This window comes from Centrocercus urophasianus, unplaced genomic scaffold (assembly GCF_019232065.1).
Source record: "Centrocercus urophasianus isolate 14NV4802_14NV808 unplaced genomic scaffold, USGS_Curo_1.0 seq_15, whole genome shotgun sequence".
Taxonomy (NCBI): Eukaryota; Metazoa; Chordata; class Aves; order Galliformes; family Phasianidae; genus Centrocercus; species Centrocercus urophasianus.
The window spans coordinates 40,632,954-40,650,695 of record NW_024884697.1 but is presented as its reverse complement, the minus strand read 5'-3'; the positions used below and the strand labels follow the sequence as shown (position 1 = coordinate 40,650,695).

At 34.3% G+C, this 17,742-nt stretch overlaps 1 long non-coding RNA gene across 2 annotated transcripts in view; it reads left to right on the top strand.

The window, feature by feature from the left end:
• Positions 1 to 14,877, top strand: part of LOC122158846 — a 90,597-nt gene extending 75,720 nt beyond the window's left edge. Inside the window, exon 3 of one of the 2 annotated variants that reach the window (XR_006168312.1) lies at positions 14,491 to 14,877. This is a non-coding gene — a long non-coding RNA (uncharacterized LOC122158846). Of the gene's footprint in view, positions 1 to 14,052 lie in introns of both variants that reach the window. The other variant, XR_006168311.1, reaches the window with a different exon arrangement.
• Positions 14,878 to 17,742: the final 2,865 nt, after the last annotated feature.

The window sequence follows — 17,742 nt, the reverse complement described above, 5'->3', positions numbered from 1 at the left end:
TCTGTTGCTCCAAATCAGTAGGGAAAATAATAGCTTTTATGGCTACTTTTTTTTTTGTAGGGGAGCAGAAGGAAGAACAGTGTGTAGATTGTCTTTCCTGTTGTTGTAATATGTATAATCTCTGAAGTAACATTCTAATTAAAACCTGTTTGGAAAAAATGCCAAATGGACATAAATTATTAAAATGAATAATTGTTGATGTCCTTTTTATTGATGAAATTTTTATTTTCATTTGTATTTTGTATTTCTCTTTCTATTGTTTTTCTGAAATTTTATCAGCCTCTAGTTTAGATTACAATTTTGAGTACTCTTACTCCAAATTAATCCAAGAAAGACAGAGTTCAGGTACTCTGCTCCGAAGAAGACAGTCTAAATTGTGTCCAAGATACAGCCAATATTTTACATTTTAAATGCAATTGAAGATTCATCTATTTATATTCTATTTAATTTAACCATATTATATCATGCTAAGTAGCTTTACATGATAGCTTAGAATATCTGCATCTCAGCAGGAGCAGGGAGGTGATCGTCCCCCTCTACTCAGCACTGGTGAGGCCGCACCTCGAGTACTGTGTTCAGTTTTGGGCCCCTCACTACAAGAAAGACATTGAGGCTCTGGAGCATGTCCAGAGAAGAGCAATGAAACTGATGGGGGGTCTGGAGCACAAATCTTATGAGGAGAGGCTGAGGGAGCTGGGATTGTTCAGTCTGGAGAAGAGGAGACTCATTATATAATTATTTTATTAATCTATATTATTACTATTATTTATTATTATTATAAAAAGTTTCACAGGTAAGAATTATATATTTCGACAACAAAAAATCTTGACTTTCTTTATGCAGTGAAAGGTATTCTACTTCTTTATTGAGCTACAAAGCATTGTGTTCATGGCTATTACCAGTGGAAAATCAATTCATACAGCCTGAATACCCCTCAGGATGGTAGCACACATTAGAGCAAATGAGAAAAATCAAAATAATTATGGAAAGTAAATTCCAACTTGAGGCAAAATTATGATTTAAAACCTTTTTTCACACCTCTAAACATGACTAGATATACCCTGTCTAACAGATTGACCTTGGCAATTTATCAGTAAAACATTAACAGCTGCTTTATATTATTTGAATTGTGAGAAGATTTTTTTCCTTTAAAATGAAATTCTTAAAGATATTTACAAAGAGCACCAATATACAAGTTTCGTTTGACATGGTTTTCAAAGTGACTTCTTTCAGAAAACGAGAGAAATTAGGAGAAAAAAAGAAAATAATATCTGCAGAGAATGTTTCTTGTTAATATCCTTTTTTATTTGAAGAAAATAATAGGTCATCCTTTGTTTGTCTGCATTATAAACAGTGCTTCTACATAGGTTACTCTGAAAGTAATGCCTCCTATTTATTTCCATGGAAATAAATGCAGCGGATACAGTATTTGATAGAGAAAATTGACAGCTGTAAAACACTGTTTCTTAACATAGACATCACCATTAGCTATGCATTTTCACCACTGATGAACAAGAGCCTGCATACCATACTTGTAAAAAATCTGCATGGTCATGTGGAACATGTCTTTCATTTTGCTGTCACCACTACTGAAACTCAGCACCCACCTCACTGTGCTCACATCCTCTCTTAGGTCTCCATGAATGTTCAACAAATGTCAGTGAATGTCAGTGGGTGGGTTTTTTTTTTTTTTTTGCATGGAGGAACTCAGTGACACGGCTTTGGTCCGCAAACACTTCTATAACAGATGTCATTTTGTCAGACTACTCTGGTGCAATCTGTCAATAGGAACAAAATGTAATGGAATATCAGTGGCAGGGTTCAATCTCAACTGCCATAGCACCAACATCTTCCTCTGATGTTGTTGGCAACATAAGAAAAGAGAAGGCGTTACTTTCGAAGCAGAGTTTGTACTGTACAACTCTTTCCAATTTTCAGAACCTGCTGTCTTCTTGTCTCTGTACAAAGGATTTTCTGCCCAATGGAAGCTTCATACCTCAAGGGGAAATAGCTTGGGTCTTGGTATTGGACTTGGCACTGGTCCAACTGATAAGATCTGAAGAAGGCTTTAAAAAAAATTAAAATCTATGGCACTTTAATTACATTGTAGGTCAGAAAATGCCAGATCTAGTAGCAGGTGAAGGAAAAATAATATTCAAAGATCTAAGTTGGATTAGCACTGTGGGAGGGGTTTGATTTTTTTTTTAATTCAGGGATGATTCAATGTATTGTGTCCAGTCCTAATGATTTTCCACTGTTTCTGGGTCAGATATCTTCAAAGGGCATTTCAGGAAACCCAAGTTAGTCTCCTGATCTAAATTTGTCTTTGAAAAAGTTTTCTCTTTTTCTACCTGTAAAATGTCTCTGTGGGAACCATTTCTCTTGGCTAAAGCTATCCTTTGTAAGTATTTCCATTTACTCAGACAGAAAAATCATATAAATGGCAAGTTTCATCTTCTAGTAGGATCTCTTTAACTATCAAATAAAGATGAAGGATCCCAAATTTTCAGGAGTATTTGTATGCAGACATCAGTATTTCTTTGAAAGTAATCCATTTTATTAAACAGTGCATTGATTTTGTAGTCAAGAGTTTGATTATTAGAAGTTTTTTTCTCATATTTGCTTTAAATACGAGTGCAATTGAACCTGCCTAATCAGTGCATGGCTTAAATAATGTTCTGGTTATTTAAAAGTGATGCAAACTGCAGCAGTGCACTGTTAGCGACATTGAATGGCACACTTTAAAGTTAAGAATAGCTACAAGATTTTTCAAATTGCATAGGTAACCAGAATGAGTTAAGACTAGAAAATCTGGGACAACCATTTTGACAGGAAGGGGATGAATACATTTGAACTACATTACTAGGAATATCTTTTCAGATAGTAGTCTATGCACTAAAATAGATCCCCGATATGAAAATAAGAAGGTATGCTAGATGTAGGACAACATAAAAAAAAAGCATAGGATAATGCAGAAATATTTATTCTCACACACACCAGTTGCATATGAGAACAAAGAACTGGAAATCATTCAGTCCAACCACTGTAATGCTGGGTACGTAATTCATAGGCTCTTTCATAAACTTGTGAATTCCCATGAGAAAACTGGAAAAACTATTAGTGGGTAGCACTGCTGGAAGGCTGATCAAAATGTACATCTTCTGCTGGATAAAAGTATTTTGATTCACAGCTTGAACTTATTCATAGTGAGTTTTTAGTCACTTGCTCTTGTGCCAACAGTGTCCTTCAGTTTATAAAGCCTGTATTCCTTTCTAACATTTACCCCCCAGTATGTTTAGAGATAGCAGACCATACTCTGTCTCACTGGTTCTTTTGTTAGGCAAAAGAAGTCTTTTTCATTTATTCTCCAGTTGTAAGATAGACTGTCATTCTCCTGCTGAGAGGTAGCATATGATTAACTCAAGAATAGTGCTACCACAGCTGCATAGCTTCTGAGCTGCACTTAGTTTCAATCTGCCTAGCTGGAAGAGTGTGAATATCTGTGTCCACCTGTGTAGACTAACCCTTCTTATCCCTTTCTGAATTTTGATTTGAATTAAGCATTAGTGAAGACAGATAACCAGAATTAGAGATCATAGGTAGGAGAGAAGGGTTTATGGAAGGATGAGAAGACTATGTGATTTGAGACTGAATTCAGTCTAATGAAAGAATGGGCTGTCAAAATATTTGCCTAATTTAAATAAATGCTTCAGTGCATCTTATTACTGAATGGTTTTATAAAATACATTAAGAATCAGCAATGATTTGCTTTTATCTCAATAATTTTTGCAGTGGATGAGAGTAATAGAATACAAATATACTTCTAAATCAATTTTATTTTAATCTGAGCCTGTTATCTAATATAAGATCTTCCTTCTGAATGAAGTGACTACAGAATTTTTAGTGTCTAAAATAGTTTTATGTACATCAAAAATCATCTAAGTGAAAAGATTTAGAAGAGATTTTGAGCTGGCCATAGTGAGCTTCCATTAAAGGAGAACATATGGTTAAAATTTTGGAATTTGGAAATTTAGTGTATGTGAAGATAAAAAAAGGTTTGCTGTTGGTTGTTTTTTGGGTGGTTTTTTTTTTTTTCTGTTTATGTTTTGTTTTCTTATATTTTTGTTGTTGTTTGTGTTTGGGTTTTTTTTTTTTTTTCTTTTGTAGCCATTTGTTTTTCTAAAATTGTAGTCTCTGAATGGTAATCCATATTTAGAAGGTATAAGCTCAATTTCTTTCCAAATTGCAAAACACTTTAATAACTACACTTCTAAGCAGTCAACTAAAGTTATATTCTCCCTATTTCCCTCTCTTATACAACAAAAAAATTTTAGCCTGAATTCTGCTCACATGCTCTTTATCTGGGAGAACTACAAGGGAACAAATGCTAGTCAAGAAAACAGATTTTGTTTCATGTCAAGAGTATTAGGAGTCAAAAAGAGCCAGATAATATATTCTGAATCTCTCTCATCCCACACTTGAGCATTCAGCAACGTCAAGCTAGGAACAGTTATCTACTATCTGTTTAAACTTAGTTTCAGAAAATATGCCCTGTTAATTATCTGTTTCTGATACAGTGGATAATGTGAGCAACACTAAAGAAATGTTTGGAGGACCAGAAGGGTTAAAAGGCCTCTGACATTCTTATTTCATATATATGTGATGTTTTAACATTAGTGGAAACTGAGGACCACCACACTGCTCTCTGTCTCCCTCCTCAAAGGAGCAGGAGTGACATGAAAATACAACGAAAAAAGACTCTTGGGTTGAGAAAAGGGCAGGGAGATTAGTCACCAATTACTGACTCTAGTAAAACAGACCTAATATAAAGGGAGATGAATGCAATTTATTGCCTTCTAATAACAGATTAGAGAATGAGAATTATAAGCACTTTCCCCTCCCTCCTTGTCCACTAATTCTACGTGGATATCTGCTCCACATGGCACCCACAGGCTGCAGGGGGACACCGTGGGCCCCTCCTGCACTGCTTGGGAAGCAGTAATCTGTGAAGTCTTTGTTGCTTATACTTACATGCTATTACGAACTCCTTAAAAAAGCATTTCTATAAATCTCTCTCTGTGTTAATTGGGAATTGTTGATTCAATCTAAATTTGCTCATGCGGAAGAAGTGTAAAAGAAAGGGAAACTGTGAGGAATGAAAAATGTTATCAGAATATAACGTCTTTCTCCATTATGCGCTTTCACTGCTCCCTCAGAAATGGTCTGTGACACACAGGGTTATTCTTGTACAAATTACCATTCAGTTAGCAGATACTGTTGCTTTATGACAAGTTGTTCTAATAGCAGTGCATTGTCATAATGTCATTGCAAAGCTCAGAGATAGATTTGGCAGATTAAGCTTCTTTTTCAGAGGCATATGATAATAAGAACAACCTACATGTTATGTAGTATAGAAAGTCACAGTAACCAAGGTCTTGAGCTGACATATTGACACTGAAATATATGGTAGTTTTTTATTGAGATAGTTAAAGGGGAAGAAGCTCGCTAGAATAAACCTATGAATGAATTTGCTAGGCCAGACAAGTTAACATTTGATTCTTTTTCTTTTTTAACGTGCCTTAAAATAGGTATGTTAGGATTTAGCGTATCTGGGAGCTACTGAAAGTTGTGCAATAAATTGTAATCATTTGCAAGTTTACAAAAGAATTCTGTGATTTTATAATAACAAAATATATAACATGGCACCTATATTTCTAGAGTTTATTGATGGATTTAAACTTAGTGATAGTTTACAAATAAGTGGCTCTCCTGTTTCTTCAGGTTGGAAGTAAAATACTCTGCTAAAAATAAGCACTTTCCTTTTGCCTTAATGACAATGTAGTGCTATTAAAAATAGGATGACAAGAACATTTTCTGGGAGGTGAATATGACAAATTTTGGTTTGGTAGCAGTATACCTCCAGTTGAAGAAGTAGTGCTTAAAGGAGTCATTTAAAATAAACAGTATTTTAGAAGAAGTTAATCAAATGGTCTGATTTGTGAATCTACGTTGGTGTAATAAGTGCTAAAAAGTAATCAAACTTTTTTTAAATGCACACAACTATTTTTACTTCCAGTGATAACAAATGAGAACTGGTAGAATTATTTTAGAAATAATGTCTTTATGTCAAAGATAGAATTTCTTGGGAGGGCTTACTTGTGAAATAAGGTGATTATAATCAAAGTGTGAATTGAGCTGTTTTACGGAAACAGTGTAAGCTTACTTTATGTAATCTACTCCTTATTGACATTCTCATTAATTTTAGTTTTCTTGTTTATATTAAAAAGAGCTACGTTTTGGATTTTTTTTGGCAGGTAGGTCTTTGTGATCATTTTCAAATAGTCTATTGATCTGAAACAGAGAGATATCATTATATTCTTGGCTGCAGAGTAGAATACTGTTTTGCAAATCTCTCCTGCTAATTCACTGAATAACAGTAATTACATCTATATTTTTTGGAGATATAATTTGATTATTTTCAAGAGGAAGACACAAAAGATGTTAATGTTGGTCATTCTGCTTAATTGTCTATGAAATTAAAACAGGTTTAGTTGAAATAACTGATAAAACATGAAAAAAAATTAGGTGCAGAAAACCTATTTAGCAATTTTAATTCTACCTCGAACCATGGACTAAAAAAATTTTTCCTGATAGTTTTCATTATTTATTAATTTGTTTTCATAATATTTTATGTTTTGAAAATGTGAACTCTTACAGAGAGTTTTGTGGGATTTATTTTAAAGAGCTAACTTTATGAGGGGTACAGCTCTAATGCAGTCTTTGAATAATAATGTGGCATCAATCTGAGGAATTTGTTTGTTTGTTTTAGGAAAGAGATTATGTTGTTAAATGAATATTACAGTTGCCACTTAACTTTTCAAATATTTTATTTTTTTATATAATAATGCCTTTTTTTTTGCTCTGTAAACTTCAAATATAAAATTATTTCTTTTCTCATAGTGTGAATTCAAGTAGTATCTCAGTGTAGTGATAAAAAGTGTCATGTTTTAAAGGGAGAAAATAACTCTTATCTCCTTCACCTGTTTTTGTTAAGAGGTATATTGATTAAAAATTATATTAATATTTCAGATGGAATTAATTGCTTGATAGGCATTAGCTATTCAGTGGACAATAAAATATGTATCTATTCTGAGTTTACCCCTAACTATAGTGGGTATAAAGATGCCTATCTTACATGTTATACGGAATATTTAGGTTCCCCATCCATTTAGAGAACTTCTATTTTCAGTTCAAGACAAAATAAAATCAAGTTTCATTCATACATTGATTTAGGATTTGAAAAATATACATTCTAACAATTTTGGAATCTTTGCATGTTCCTAAAATATTAAGAAAAATGTCAATATTTGTGGATTTATACAGTCAATTTTATCAAGGCAAGCAAAGCTGCTTTTCATTAGTATTGTTTCATTTGACAGAGTCCTCTGCATTTAAACAACTCTAAAAGATATTTAAAAAAAATGAGTCCAGGTTTACTTTTTACTTCATTTTTAACTACTACTGTGTATTTGCTGAGTATAAAGCTTCTTGCCTCTTCTCAGCTGGAATTTTTGACTTTGGGAAGCTTCGACGGTAAAGATAAATTGTCGATAGGTTGGCTATGTTGATGCCATCTGTTATAATCACTCTCTGCCTGCTAAAATGTTGTTCACACCGCTTCTGAAATGCTCAGGTGCTAAGTAATAATTTGTTTAGTGGAATTGGACAAAGAACAAAATAATGAAAATTTTCTTTCATACTGACTTTCTTTGTGCCTCAAGTGAAGCACAGGCCTTTTTTTTCTCTGGATGATACCTCTAGAAAATGATATGACAAAAATGAATATTTGAACAGAGTAATTTTGACTGCCAATAGCACAGGCAGCATTATATCAGCTGGCTGAGGAATCAATGACATTATTTAAAGCTTTAAAATTCATGGGGAGCAGGTACAGTGGAAAATAAATGCAAATCTAAGCCAAGAATACAAAGCTTTTGTAAGAAATCACATACATATACAGAAATTAACATTTTTACAAACCTAGATGTTTCTTCCAGTTCGAGTGGAGTTTATTTTAATGATGTGTCAGAACAGGAGATAGAGGGAATTATTGAGTTGCGAAGCAAATTACAAATTCATTTTAAATCCTAAGCCTATTCAAACTTAGTTTCCTCATTAAGTTGAAAGTTTTGGTCTGATTCTAATTTCAGCATAAAAATGTCATTAAATGTGTTTGTTTAGAACTGGTGACTAATTTTGGAAGAACTAAAGGATAATCCTTTAGCTCCTTATGAAGACATCCTTGGTTTGCCTTCTTTCTGTAGTCAGAAGTTTCCAGTGAATACCTTACATTTCAATATTTATGCTTTATCTAGCAGTTCTCACAGTGCTTCCTCTTTTTGACTGGATTATACTAATGTCTCCAAAGGAAGCTGGTGCAAAATCAATGTTGATGAATAGGAACCAACTCTTCTACTAACTGTGTTCTTTTGAATTATGCTTTTGTTTTGACTGACAGATATTGCTGGGAGTCATGCAGATTGAGAAATGCTGAACCAGTAGTAAGCAGCAAAAAAGATGTGTTTTCACAGTTGGGAATGATCGACAATATGTGCTGGTGGTGCTCTGGTTCTTTTTCCTGCTAAGCACAAAATTGAAAGGGGAACCCACTAGATGGCCAGAATTAGTTTGTATATCAAAGGTATCAACAATGCTCTGCATTCAATCTAAAAGCAATGAAAAATGAAAATATACCACAAAAGTATATTTTTCTGACTCTCTGCAGTATTGTATTTGTTCTTGAAAATTTTTTATCTGACTGCTGATTTGAAGTGCTGAACAAGAAGCTGTTTGCTACATTGTCAACTTTCCCTGTTATTGAGCCACTAATTTTCATTTCACTGTAACTGGCTTGTTCTGAAAATGCCATTCTAGTCAGAAAAGAATTACACTTAAAGTTATTACACTTCAATGGAATCTGACCATGCAAAGATTGCTAGTGTAGTCTGGAGTACATGTGAAATTTACCTAAAAATGTGTTGTGCTCAAAATAGGAAAACAATCTGGGGAACCTTGGAGAGAATAAGGGGTATTAATCTTTTATCAGCCTGGATTTGGTTAAATCTATCTAATCTGATCAACAACGTTGTAATGTAACTGCTTTCATAATATCTTGCTTACGAACATCCTCTCTGCATAGAAATCACAGTTGTTTTTGTGGTTTTTTTAAATGTTTATTTTGTGACTGAGGTACTAATCTCAATCTCTTTTGAGTGCTCTGAAATGCCTAATTTAGCTTGGTTTCTAGCAGTTCTTAGTTATTTCTTCAGTTTCTAACATATATATATGCATATATATTTCTCTTAGTGTTGAGGCCAATTCTCTTCTTTCAGGCTTTATAAGGAGCCTTCTCTGTTGCAGGTTGAGCTCATTGCCTCTTGTCCTGGCACAGGATGCCAATGAAAATAGCATGTCTCCATTATCTTTGTATCCTCCCTTTAGATATTTATACAGATTGATAAGATTCCCCCTGAGCCTTCCATCCTCTAATCTGAACAGCCCCAGTTCTCAGCCTCTCCTCTCAAGAGTGGTGCACCTTGATCATCTTGGTGGCCCTCTGTTGGACTCTTTCCAGTATGTTCAATCTCATACTGGCAGCCCAGAGCTGCACACAGTCACTCAAGGTACAGCCTCACCAATGCTGAGTAGTGGGCAAGGGTCACCTTTCCTTACCTGCTAGTGATACTTTTCATAATGCAGTCAGAATTCTTAGTGGCAAGAGCACATTGCTGATTCATGTTGGTGTCTACCAGGATCACAGGTTCTTTTCTGTAAAGATGATTTCCAGCTGGGTGGACATTTAGTAGTGCTTGGAGTTTTCCTCACCGAGTACACTGTGCACTTCTCGATGAACTCTTTGAGATTTTTGTCATCCCACCTCTCCAGACTGTCAGTATTACTCTGGAAGGCAGTACAGCCCTTTGGTGAGTCAGCTACTCCCCTCTGTCCTATCACTGGCAGATTTACTGAGAGTGCACTATACCCCACTGTCCAGACTATTAATGCAGATGTTAAAACAGAAATGGATCCAGTATTAACCTCTGGGATAATCCAGTAGTCACTCTAAGTCAACTCTCAGTCAACATATACCATTTACCTCCCTCTGGTTCTGACTGTTCAGACAATTTTCAACTCACTTCACTAGTTAGCTCATCCAACCCATACTTTAACAGCTAATCTCTCAGATCTTATGAAAGACAGTACTTTTGATGATTTTCTTCTCTTTTCTGTGCCTAAAATTGGCTTCCATCTCTTCAGTTGAGGTGAGGCTGACCAGCTTGTAGTTCCCTGGGTCCTCCTTCTTGCTCTTTTTGAAAATAGGAGTGACATTTGCTTTTCTCCAGTCTTCAAGCACTTTAACCAGTTGCCACAATTGAGAGGGCAGTCCTGTAATCACATCTGCCTGCTCCCTCAGTACTTGTGGCTGTATCCTATCGTTGCAAACGGACTAGTGAATATCCAGTTTGCTCAAGTTTTGCCTGACGTGATCTTCTACTGAAAGTTTATCTTCTTTGTTACAGCCACCCAGTGTAGACTCTGGGGCCTAAAGGCCTGTGATGCAAGTAAACATTGGGGCAAAATCTCAGACTTTTTAGTGTAGGGTAACCAGGTTTTCTATTTCTTTAAGAAGAGGAACCACATTTTATCTTGTCTTCCTTTTGTCACTGATGTCCTTATAGAAGCTCTTTTTTGTTTCCCATGAGTGTCTAGGTTCAGCTTTCCTAACTTGATCCCTAGCTCCTTGGAAAATATCTCATATTCCTCCCAGGTTACCTATATTCCATTCCATTCCATTGTATTCCATTCCCACTACGTTTATAGTAGTAATTAAACCGTAACCTCTACATGACATTAACATAGAGACATTTCTTACCCTGTAACCTGGTGTGTTTTTAAATTTTAGTTCACTAACTGTATATGAAAAAATTCAAGAATTTAATGAGTGGAATATTCAATACATTTAATCACCACAGAAGAATTCACCACCTCCCTATGTTACAATCACAACGCTCTATTATAAAGCATATAAAACTAAAAAAAAAAAGGACTGTGTGGGAAAATATGTTTCAATATATAAAACTTGCTACAATTAAAAAATTTATTTAGTAAATGAGTTTTACCATTTGTTTAAATCTTTGTGTTAAAATTGATTTGTTGGGCACAAGCTAAGAACTTAGACTTAGGCATTCTAGCAGTTCAAAATATTCTCAGCACCAATCCTCTTGTAGGTATTCTCAATCCCAGACTATCCAGAACAGAATTTCTATCACACTTAGAAATATCAATGTGTCCATTTTCTTAAACCTTATGGAAAAACTGCAAGTGCTAATTGGCTATGCTACTTTTCTTTTAAAATAACAAAAGTGTAGGTGCAAATGATTATTTTTTAATTAAAAAAATGTAATAGAAAAATAATATAATGAACCTCTGAAGTAAATCAGATGCTTTGAATTTCTTAATGTTTTGTAAATTCAGAACTGTGAAAGTTCCTCCTTCTGTACCCTAACCCTTAGCAGGTTTTTGTGACTATTGTTATCTGTACACATTTCTGTGAGAGTTAGTTTTATAATTATTTAAATATTTCTGTAGGAAGATAAAATTTCTCACATGATAATCAGAAATGCAAGAATAGCCACTAGCCAAGAAAACAAAATGTTCAAGTTTTTTATCTCTGTGGAAAATAGAGTTATTTATGAATAAATAGCATATATTTCTTTTCCAAATATATTAAATTTGATTGTAATGTAGCTTCCATTTTTTAAGTATATCAACACACTGAATAAATGATTTGAAAAAAATGTCGATGCTGTGAAAATTAAAATGATATATTTTCAATCTCAGTATTTAATACTCTATTCACTTAAACTTTTGAAAATCTGTCATGAACATTGATATCTCTGTGTGAAATGAAATGTATTTTAGTCACAGTTTGTGTTCATAAAGCAGTTCATTTTCAAGCCCGTTTTTCTAGTCATTGTAACTGCCATATCAAATAAAAAAATTACAAGTTTGATGCAACATATGTTCCAACTGCAATCCTTTCAACAAGGTTATGATTTAGTGCTGACATTACTTTTTAAACGTTGTATATGATAAGAAGCGATGACATTTATTCTACTTCACCAAAGTGTACCTTCTCTGTACATTGCTGATTATGAGGCAAAAAATACCAGTCATTGGAGAAGACATAGCATTAAGATAGAGCAGTCCTTTTAACCAATAGTACTTATTGTATCAAAATGAACTGTTGTAATCATTTCTGGTCTTATGTAGTCATTAATTTGAACTTTTAAAATCCAAAATAAGCATGAAAAAACCAAAGGTGAGAGAAATATATTGCCTTTTCTTGGCAGTAATATGAGATCCTTATTACCTGTTACACATATCAATCAATTGTACCAAACTCCCAGATATATAAGGACTGTTATTTCTGTCCAGGATGAATGTCAAAATAAATTTAATATTTTTATAAGGCTTTTTGTTGACAACTGAATTGAAATGTTAAAGAGCTGTGATATTATATTTATTTGAATTCTGAGAAAGTAATACTCTTGGTTAACTAAATGTCTGGCTTATCGTTAAGAGTAATTAAACTGCTCTTTCCTGTTCCTCTGTTTCTCTGAAGGTTTCAGAAGCATCAGAGTCTGTCTTGAACATTACAATTCTGCTGTGTATAAAGCCACATTTATTGCTGGAAATGTCGCTAAGAATTGTTTAGAATAATTATATATTAGGAAATATCAGATTATTTAATGTACTACCCTACATTCTTCTATCAAAAGAATCAAATTTTGGCAAGAATGAAGGAAGAAAAGCTGGGAGAAGAAGAGATTGGAATTAATATGATGCAGAGGTTAATTATTTGGAGGTTTTGTTTTCTGATTGCGCAGAGTCTACCTCCAGGAAACTGTTATCTGATTTCATATTTCATACTGTATTTCCACATTTACATCCTGACTTTCTTGCCATTTGGTTAGATGACAGTGTTAATCAAAATAAAGCTAAGCTAATGTATTTCTTGCCAATCCAAACATGAGGAGTTAGTCATAGAAGTATTACATGACACATGAAATCTAGCCCAATCATTCCCAAGCTGCTTTTCTTCCATTTTATGTGTATTTTAGAATAAAGAAGAAAGTTAATAGGATTGTAGATCTGGAGACTAGAATTATTCAGAGTTTTAACAAATGGATGTCTGCATCATACTGGGTGTTGCATAATACCAGTTAACAATGCGTATATTTATCAAAAAATAAGTTGTTGTACTGACCTCAGTGGCATTAGAATTACTTACTGAAAAGTCTAAAACTCAGTCATTTGCTTTTGATACCTTCTGTCTCTGTAGAGAATTTATAAAATGCACATGTTCAGTTTACCACAGATCATCACCTGTTAGGAATTCAGGCTAAGAAAATTAAAACATGCATAGCAGATTTAGAAAACACTTGCAGTGTTACTTGCTTTAATTTTAAAAGCCAGTGGATTGACTTGCTTACAACAACTGGATAGCAGTCAGGAATTATGAAAAGTTAACAAGCTGATGGAGGAACTGTTGCATAAGGTTTACAGGACTGGTTTCTGAGCTGAATTCAGCACTTTGCAAGATAAGATATCCATATGCATAGAACATATATATCTAAATGGAGATACAATAAGAAGCAATTTGGATTGTAAAAAATTTAAGATCTCTATCACTTATCCATTTAAGTAAGTTAAGTGGTTCCTCTTAGGGCTTATTAATTGATGAAACTTGAAACATTTCATCATATCTGAACATCTGTAGATTAAGCTGAAAATCCATTTACTTTATTCCCTCCCTTTTTCAGACTATTTCTAAGAATGCTATAAATTTTACTTCTTCATAGTTAGTCTTTGTGTTTTGCTAATTGCAATTAGTATGACATATCTTTGTTCTTGCTGTTCCTCTGAAATATGTTCTGTTTGTTTAATAACAACAGTAATGATGGTTGTTGGTGTGCTTATATATTCCAGAGACAAGGGAGATGGCTACTTCAATGAGACAGCCACTACTCTGAAACATGAGAGGGTCCTAGAGGAGGAAATAAGGTCATCTTAGAGGCTCTAAGAATCACTGAAAGTGAGGAGACACTCCTGAGAAATCAAGGGAGAAGATCCAGGAAAGTTTTCCAGCTACAGGGAGAAAGAGAAAATTGGGTAGATTTTATTGCAAGTCAGATAATCTTTAAAGTTGTTGAACTGAGAATTAAGATTAAGTGAAACAACTGCAAATAATGTAGGTCAAGGGAACAAGGGAAGATTGACTTGCGGACATTTATATTTATAGTTTATTTTACTCAGTGCACATCTGACTTTTATAAGGGTTTCTTATTTTATAATAAATTTATTTGTAGATTTATTTTTATCTGTCTACCTCCCTACCTATCTATTTATTTATTTTCTGATGAGAAGGTTACTCATCTTAAAGAAAATTATGGCCAGAAATTTCCTCATGAAGAATGGAGGGTTCTGACAACAGATTCCTCATGAAGAACGGAGGGTTCTGACAACAGATTCCTCATGAAGAAGAAGAGGGATTCCTGAAGATTGAGGTGATTCCTGCATACTGTCGAACTCTCCTGAGCCTGCTGCCTGACCGCTGTTGCTGCTTCAAGAATTGGCTCCTCGACTTCTTTGTCTACCTGCCTGCTGCCCAAGGCCGGCCACGCTGCTGCTCCCCGTCTTCTGCTGCGTCTGCCTGGGACCTTCAAACACCGTGCAATGGGACCGCTGCTGGATCCTGCTGGTGACTCTCCCCGCTTTACGCAACTCCTGCTTCTTTTCCATCTTTTCTATCGCACTCCTTCCCTTCCCCGTCTCCCTGATTAGGTCTTAGTAATAAACTGGATGCAACAACATATGAACCGTTGTTTCTTAATCTCACACCGGGTATACAGATATTAAAGAACCTCATCTCCCTCCTATAAATTGGAGCGAGGCAGTATATAGGTAATAAAAGAACCTCCTCTCCCTCCTATAAATTGGAGCAAAACAGTACTATAGCATACATTGCCAGCGATACCAATTTATTGCTTTTTAAAAACTTTGCTGATATACACTTTCATATTTAGATGTGCAGTTTGTTTAGTATTTTGAAGATGAGGGAAGTTTTGGATTGATATATTTTTATTCTGTAATCTTAGTGGCACTGTGGCAGTGTAACATTATGTCTAGATTTATAAGAAGATTTAAATAACATCTAAAATACAGACCTTCGGAATCCTTGTCTACTGTGAAAGCAGCTCGATTCCTTGAGCACGTAAATTTCTTCTAGCAAAGTCACACAGATATCTAATTTTCTGCTGCTAAGCATAAATAGATAGTTGAAATTTTGACAGTGCTAATCTGTTTGGAACCGATCTCCTGCCTAAGCTGCACGGGAAGTCATAAATTATACCTGTCTCTGTAGAAATCTTGAAAGTATGGTAAGCAGAAAACAAAATAGAAATTTCTAGTCTTTATTGTGTAGCAGCTGCCTGTAATGTTTTAATAAATATGTTTGAATGAAGGAATATGATGGGATACACTTTTATGCATGAAAAGGTAAATGTACCACTCTACTGAGATACATAAAATGATTTAGCAGAAGGAAACAAAGACATAAATTTTTCAGTTATGTCTGTGTTACTCACCCATTCCCTCATGTTTCATGTGCATCAGTATTCCTTGAAAACCCTTTCAAAAAAAGAGAGAATTATAAGAAAGAAAATATAAGAAAATACAACTCTAGATGTAGTTACATTAAGGGCTCCAGCACAGAATAGTAGTACAGTAAATTAAAACAACCAAATAAAAAAATCCAACCAAACAAAAAACAACTTGAAATAAAATTATTCCCCAAATCCTTTTTGAAAATTGTATTCCAATTGTCTCTGAAATATATAGTACACAAAGTCCGATTTTCTTTTCCCTCAAAACTTCTGACACTAAATTCTTTCCTATCCAATATGATTTCCTCCCACAGGAGGTAGTTCAGTACATAACATTCTGCCTACTTTTCCAAAGTCCACTAGGGAAAAAAAAATCTATATTTTTACAGTGATGATAAATATAGTAGAATGACTTTTGATGTTCTTTTCTGATTTTTGGTTCTAGAACCCTCTGGCTTCTGTTTACACCCTTTAATTATGTCTCTTTCTGTAATGAACAATCCCTAAACTTTCCCTGATGCCCTGGTGAAGGATCAAAGAAGAATAAAATTACATTGTTTCCTATAAATACTAGTCTGTTTTTTTGTTTGTTTGTTTGTTTGGTTGTTTGGCTTTTTAAATATTTGAACATGTGTAATTAAAAGAACTGAAAACTATTTAGTAAAGATGGTCCTTGAGTGAGCACTGACTGAGACTAATGTCCTATTTGCTAAAGGGTTTTTCTGTTTTTCAACCTATTCTATGAAGCATGTCCTCTGTTTACACTGAGATTTACTCCAACTGACTTTACTTGACTGCTTTTAGTTGTTGGAGTACACAAAAGCAGGCAGTTTTAACTCACCCTCATCATGCTTTATGTGATTTCTAGTTCTCTATCACATCCACTGTAAATCATCATTTTTCAAAGATGCGAAGTCCTTGACCACCTATTTTGGTGTATTGATACTGTTCTGTACCACTGATCATCTTTATTGCTCTTTTTAAAAAAAGTTACATCTAATTATACTATATCATTTTCGTAAACGAAGGAGAATAACTGCTTCAAAGTGTGAGGAACTCATGGATCTTTACAGTAGAAGATGAAGATTCTCTTTGACTCTTTGTTCGAACTCAAATAAATATTAAAATGAAATGTTATAAATGGGCTTCTGCTATGGAGCTGCTAGTTTCACAGAAGTGTCTACTTCAATTTGCCCTGCTGCAAACTTGTCCTTGCTTAATAACAGTCATTTCAATGTCTGCCATGAAGATAATATGTGAAGCCATGATTATTTCATATGTGTCACTTTATGTATGTCTACATAGAGCTTCATATGACATTTTCTTGCTGAGACTATCTAGCAATGTCTTACTACAAGTCTTCAAAGTCTGCCTTTGACTTTAATGTAAGATAGCTACATGTTTTGTTGTTACTCTGGGCTATGTGGATTAGTAGAGATCACAGCTAAGACTTCAACAGAGCTCTTCTGATGACATTTCTTGACCGATTATGAAGAGAGTAAAATATACTCCTGTCACCTGTTTCCTGTCTTTATACAAGTTATTTAGGTATGCAAGGATCTCTATTCTTCAAATGTGCTAGTATTCATTAGTTTCCTCTGTCAAATGTCTTTTGGAAATCCATAAAAAACTATAACACCTAGTTTGTCTTTATACTTGTGTGGTTGAAAATTATACTTGCACCCCAGATTTAAGTAATTTAACTCCAAACATAACTGCGTGTAAATACATGGACAGAGGTCGCACATTTTCAAGCAGATTAATAGCACAATGCACTGTAGTTAATTGCTATGAAGACTATCACTGCTTCACTTCTTTGTACTCTGCATATGAATGTAAGGACATGATATCAAAGGCTGTGAAATAATGAGTGGCATGGAATTGCTTCAGGAATAGACTATTTTTATTTTTATTTTTTAAGAATATGAAAATACTGCAAGTGCTTTCCTAAAGTCTGCAGCAATTACTCAGATGTCATGAGTGTCATAAGATTGCTGACTTTTGTTAAGCTTTT